Genomic DNA, 6,984 nt, shown 5'->3' on the forward strand with positions numbered 1-6,984 from the left:
TCAAAAGTCCCTCCTATAGAGTCTATATTTTTACCCTATATTTTTGTCATTCATTCATTCATTCATTCATTCACAATGAGAACCATATTTGGTTCTAGGTATTGAAATATAGCAGTGTTCTGGAAAGCAAGATCTCTGCCTAGTTAGGGAAGATAGATAAAGAACAAATAACTAAAGAAGAAAATTCCAGAGTTCTATGAAGAAACTCTTAATAAGACAGAGACTATGATTAAGGGTAGAAAGAGCTACTTTCCATTAGGAAATCAGAGACAGGCTTTCTGAGGTGGCCTTTGGACTGAGACTTAAGTACAGATTAAAAGGAGTCAGGTTTCTAAGCAGAGAATGCCCTGTACTATTTGGGAGTAAGTTAGTGCCAGAATGCTCCATCACACATAAACTCCTTATTGTGCATTTCCTACAAACTAGAACATTTCCTTACATAACTGCAATATAATCATCACAATTAGGAACCTAATATGGCTTTCTTATGATACTCTAATTCTCAGACTCCATTCCCTGTATGTGACTCATTACTGCTCCTTAACCCAGGCAAATTCCTTATGCCCATTCCTTACTCCTCAACCCAACACCCTGCTTCAGACATCCCATCCCCTCACTCCCCATGGATGCCCTTCTCACCTGCTTGGATTCCATTATTCTGTAATCAGTTACCTGTGTGTGTGGACACCAACTCAGATTTTAAGACTCCAGACCAAGCCAGTGCTGCAGAGTCTCTCTGCTTCCCTCGACCATGGACACCATTTCCAACTTGCCCAGGCTCCAACACTGTGCCAATTATTTCAACCTCCAAGTTGTGTAGACATTCTTCTCACTCGACACTCCATACTGGGCTGACCCCTTCTTGGACATTCTTCTGACTCAGTTCAGGGTTCATTGCCCTATTTGGCTGTCGTGCCCCATGAGTTCACACTGCTCAGGCTCTAATACATTTGCACAGCTGCTCCTCCCCCCACTAAGGCTCCAGCATCCCATTGTGCATAGCTGTCCGTGTGACTATCCTCTTCACTGTCTTGGGCTTCTGCACCCTGTGCTGGGCCATTGTGGATGCCCCCTCCCACAGAACACTTGACTGCCTTGTTCAGCCTCACTTAATGTTCAGATAGAGCTCAGGAAGGAAAGAGAAGGAGAGGGAAGGGAATAGAGAGAGGAAGAGAGAAAGAGAACATTCTGAATATCTTCTGAAGTTGGGTAATAACACACAGAGAAAGACAATTAAAAAATATATCATACAATAATCAAATTAAATTCGTGATACTTCAAGGCTAACCTAAAATGAAACCTATGAAATTAAAGAGTACCATGACTTAAATGAGAAAAACGTCTAAAATAAAAATTAGAAAAGCATACTTAACGCTTTCAATTAAACATTAAAGAGATTTTGTATAGTTTTAAAAATACAATTTACAAAATTTTTCAAAAGAGTGACTATTAAGGATTGGAAATCTTTATTTTCCAAGTAATGTGTTATGATTTTAAGAAAAAGTAGAAACACTTTCAGAAGGCTTGCATTTTTTCCAAAGGAAATCTTAGAGGAAAATAAATATCAGTCTGATATAAAAACTAAGTAGTTCGGGTAACTGTTATGGAGAAAAACACCAACACCTATTACTTTTATTACCAATAAAGTGAAATTTTATTTTTCTCCTCCATCATTGTAAACACCACTGTTTGCTGTACGCTTTGTGAAGGAAAAAAGTGTCATTTCCCAATGTCCTAATGGTTCTAGGCACCAGCATAAGGAGATATATTTAAGAAAATAATCTCTTTCTGTATTCCAGAGTTTTGTCTCACTCAACGAAATAATTAAGATTTGGGAAATGACTAAAGTGTGAAAGTGAAGAAAAGAGGAAAAAATATCACAATGTGGAAGTTATTTATAAGTTGGCATAGAAAAGTGTTATATTAATAATTATTACTTGGAAAATTCTTGCTTAGTAGTTAAACTCATATTCTTCAGGTCTGTCAGTCTCAGGAATTACAAAGTAAAACAAAAACGTAGTATACAAAGAGTGTTACTGCAATTTCAAAAGATTCTGATTTCAGATCTGCATAAGCTATATGAAGTAGAAAACTTAAGTAATCTAAATAATTTAACTTTAGAACACGTCTATCTCAGGTCTTTGGTATTTATTTAGACTACATTCAGGCTCTGGATAATTACTGATAGCTTATCCACCTTTTTCATTTTACCTGCATTAAGAGTAACTTTGTTCCTACAGTTTTATGGGGCTTTAGGGGCCTTTGAAATATGCAGATGCCTCAGCTCTCATGGGCAAAATGCTCAATGGCATAAAGCAGGCCACTCCTGCCTTTAGATGCTTGTAAGATTATATTCTCAGCAAACTAGCATAATACCCTGAAGGTGTTAGCTGAGAGATGGGATGTCTTAATATAGTGTCAGTGAGAGGGACAATAATTTAGGTCGGTTGTTAGGATAACCTAGAGCCAGAGATGAAGATCCTTGTGCAGGAGAAAACTATAGAAGACCTAGACCCTCTTTCCTGAGGATTCTCAGCTTCTGAGTACCGTGTCCTTATTAGGTCACGGTCATGGTGACTGGCCGCAGTAAAACTGAGCCTGAGAATACCAAGAGATGGCCCAGTGTATCCCCTATGTGCTATAGATATTTCTCCTTTTACCCATGTTATGGCTGTGCTACCTCCTTGCAATGATCAGGGTCAATTTCCCTCACCAGTGTGGGAGCTCCTGTGTGACAAGGTGGCAGCCAGTGATTTATGTTTAGAATGACTTTGACTGTGTCCTCCTGGTGGAAAAATTTCCCCTTCAGAAACAAGAGACTAAAATTGCTCAAGTTGAACTCAGAGTGATGGTGAATGAGGTCATTCCTACTTCCATGCTTTGGGGCCTGGGCCCATATTTTCTAGTAATTGGGAATACAGGACCAATACAATGGACATTGGTTAAAATTCTATGCTGTATCTTAAAGGATAGTGCCCCATCCTCATGAAAAGTCATCTTCAAGCTGGTGCCTCAGCTATGTCATTAAGAGGTCATTTTGGGATGTTGGGATATCAACATATGAACTGGGGACTAAGGGGGTGGTAATCATACCAGTAAGCTCTGGATGACAGGATAACATGGTATGTGGCATGACCTGTAGATCCCACAGTCATCTGCTCTCCATTGCACTCCTTTGGCCATAAAGTGTGCCCCTTGATCCAGAGTGATGCTATGCAGGATACTAAGTCAATGACCCTGGCAGTGGGGCTGGCCGAGGCACTGTGGAAGTAAAGGCAAGCCCACATCTACCAGTAGAAGCCATATCAAGCCTGGTCAGGATAAATGATTGTTTCTACCAGGATGGAGGTGTCCATCATAGAATGCCATTGTTAATCTATGAGGCAAATTCCTAGGCACTAACAAGCTAAGTGGCTTTGATCACCCAAGCATACTCCTGAAAAGGTTGCAATTGTGAGCTGTTACTAGTAGCACCTACAGCAGCCAGTCAAAGAGATTTCCAAGCATATGAGCTTTTAGCCCTTCATATTATCCCCTGAGGAATGGGGATAGTACTCTCAGATGGACACAGAGGCCAGTCTGGTAAGGTAATTGAGTGAGGCATGCCAAGTGGGAGCTATGGCCAACTGGAGAGCTAATGCCTAGTCTAAAAAGGAAGTGCCAGTTTATTATTGCCAGCATTGTTGCCAGATTTTCTAATTTCTCATGAGTATATGACAATCCAGATTTATTTTCATGCAAAATCTCTCCATTTTTAAAATGTTGACACATTTTTAAAATGTTGACAATCATACCATCAGTTTTTCTAATAGAAAACAGATATTAGGATAAGTGGAGGAGGGAGAATGGTGGAGAGTAGACCTGCAATTGGTCATTGCACCTGGAAACTACCCAGTACAATGATCAATTCAAATTTTTATAAAACACTCTGGGTCAATAGCAGGTAAGTATGGCATTAGTCTGCTTGAGCTGCCAAAACAAAATACCTGTACCATATACTGAGTAGATTAAACAACAGAAACTTTTTTCTATGGTTCTGGAGGCTGAAAGTCTGAGAGAGAGAGAGAGAGAGAGAGAGAGAGAGAGAGAGAGAGAGAGAATAGATAGTTTTCTCTTTTTATAAGGACATTAATCCTATATGATTTAGGTCCTTACCCTTATGAGCTCATTTAACCTTAATTACTTTCTTAGGGCCCTCATCTCCACACTGGGATGTTGGGATTTCAACATATGAATTGGGGGCTGGGGGGTGATGGTAATAATTCAGTCCATAATAGACATCAAATAAAATACTCAGATAAAACATGTCTTCCAGCTAGCACTGAAACACCAGTGTTTGAGCTCTGATACAAATAGCAACTAACTGACATAAAAGGCTGGCCCTAACTCTGATGCATTTGTGTGTCCCAAGCTGTGAATCAGACAGTATTTGGATCACAATATTTGATTTACTGTTTAATTGATTACCCCAAGTTTTCACCTGTAAAAAGAAATAATGAGAAATCTTGGAAAATTACAGAACTGGAAAACATGTTGCTGTGCTTTTCACTTGAGATGAATTATCTGGTTCAACAAGTATTGATCAAGTAATTTTCTTACTCTTTTTTACTTCAAACTGAGCTCTGCATTCAAAGGCAGTATGCAGAGGAACAGAAAACTAAAAACAATGTAGAATTGGAGATGAATCCAGTGCAGCCAGCCAGTCACACAGCAGCTCAGCCTTTGGTCCAGGATTACCCAGTTTGAAGTTCAATCTTCTCTAGGAGCAAACAGTCTGTTCAGCATCCACCACTATCAACACAGGAGTTCAAGTATTGAATCCTGGAAGTTGAATCTCTGAGAAATATTGCTAAGAATGGATTTAGATCTTAGAACCTCATTTCTATCTGAACCGTGCAGGGATGACTGTGGATCAGAAAATATGGTCTTTAAACCTAGCCAAAAACCTGCTCTTTGAAAGGCGGGGGTAGGGGGGACATTGTCCTCTGGGTTCCAGAACACTCAGCTCAGCTCATTTCAAAACAGCAGTAAGTCGTGTGCAAGGCAGGAACTGCAAAGACTCTATAAGTCATTTCAGTAGTGGCTAAAGCCAGAAAAACACAGCAAGGATGAAATTATTTTTCAAGTGGTCCTGGCACAGTTTATGTTCAATAGGCATTGCAGCAACAGGTCCACATTGAAAGGAAAATGGGAATCAAGTGGCAGAAACCTGGAAACATTCAGGGCAGACCTGAGTGATGATTACATGGAGCGCCCTGCCTTGGTCCACGTCCACATGCAGGGACAGGAAGCCCTCTTTTCTAAGAATATGCCCTCAGATAAGTCATTGTTCATCTAACAAAACAGTTGTCAATAGGATCCCTAATAGAGGCAAATGTGGAGACACCCTCCTGGACTCCCCAAGATAGACACCCTCCTGGACTCCCCAAGACTTCTCTGCAAACAGGACATGGACATGAAAGTAAAAAAAAAAAAATATATGGTGGCAACATTTCTTTGAAAACTACTGAAGTATTACTCATCAAGGCAATCAAATACTTTCCCTACTCATTATCCAGGAAGAGTATTGTCCCAGGCCTGATGAGAGAGGTGTTTCTTTGAAGAATCCACTCAGCTCCAAAAGAGCAAGTCTAGGCACCTCCAGATCTCAGGAAGGAGCCTCTTATCAAGATGTCCTCATGGAGGTGGGACTGGCATTTTTCTGCTGGACCAGGTCTCCCTGAGTTTTTTCTTACCCACCAGAGCAATGCAGGAAATTCCACATGTAGGGGGAACCAAGAAAGATTCCATGAAGCCCAAAAGTCATACCAATGTGAAAAGTGTCCCAAGATCTTTAGGTATTTCTCTTGGGTAAAAGTCCATGAGAGAAGACACAATAATGAGAGGACATTTATTTGTGCTGCATGCAACAAAGGCTTCTTCCAGGCCTCAGGCCTACACATGCATCAGAAGATTCATGCAGGAGAGAAACCTTTCAGGTGCAGCATGTGTACCAAGTCCATCAGCCACAGAACCAACCTTCTGGCTCATGAGCACATCCACATGGGAGAGAAGCCCTATGTGTGTTCAGTCTGCCAGAGATGCTACCACCAGTCATCCACCTACCATCACCCCCTGAGGACACACCAGAGGACTGCCTTCAGACATGTTTCCTCCACACCAGAAGCCTCCTTGATGTAATGCAAATTAATATGTCATGTTATGTACATTGCCATAGTACTACTCTATTTAGAACATACTTTATAACCTTGCAATTATATTTTCCATTCATTGTTTCCTCCACTAAAATATACGTTTAAGGAGGGAGGGGAATTTCTGTTTTGTTCATCAACAGTACTTACATGCCTAAAGTGTGGTTGACACATTTCAAATGACTAATAAATACTTTTTAAATAAAAATAAATAAATAAGCCCAGCTGGCGTGGCTCAGTGGTTAAGCATCAACGTATGAACCAGGAGGTTAAGGTTCGATTCCCAGTCAGGGCACATGCCCAGGTTGTGGACTCAATCCTCAGGTGGGGATGTGCAGAAGAGAGCCAATCAATGATTCTCTCTCATCATTGATCCTTCTATCTTTCTCTCCCTTTCCCTTCCTCTCTGAAATAAAATAAAAACAATGTAGAATTGAGAATAGTAATCAGGTATGTTGTGACCATCAGTATCAGAATAAGTTAAGATGTCTCAGCTGATGTATTTTAGTATTGCTTTCAATCAGAAGTCAAAAGCTGAGACTGTCCTCCAACAACCAAGAATAACAGCTCTGTATCTACATCAAAGTCAAAATGTAGTCCACAAACAATTTCAGCACCATCTAGGAATGTGTTAGAAACAAAAAATTTGGCCCTACTGCAGACTCACTAAATAAAAACCTCTGGGGATGGGGCTCCAGTATCTGTTTTACCAAGCTTCTCAGTGAATCTGGTACAGTTTGAAAGTCATTGCTCTATATTAAAAACTTGATGTGAAGAGGTAAATCCCAGGAGG

At 40.4% G+C, this 6,984-nt stretch overlaps 1 pseudogene across 1 annotated transcript; it reads left to right on the forward strand.

Moving 5' to 3' along the window:
* Nucleotides 1–3,542: 3,542 nt before the first annotated feature.
* Nucleotides 3,543–6,180, forward strand: LOC307106544 (zinc finger and SCAN domain-containing protein 4-like; annotated as a pseudogene). The gene is made up of 2 exons: nt 3,543–3,587; nt 4,961–6,180. The product of its transcript is annotated as a zinc finger and SCAN domain-containing protein 4-like (transcript).
* Nucleotides 6,181–6,984: the final 804 nt, after the last annotated feature.

Source organism: Cnephaeus nilssonii, assembly GCF_951640355.1.
Source record: "Cnephaeus nilssonii genome assembly, chromosome: 10".
NCBI lineage: Eukaryota > Metazoa > Chordata > Mammalia > Chiroptera > Vespertilionidae > Cnephaeus > Cnephaeus nilssonii.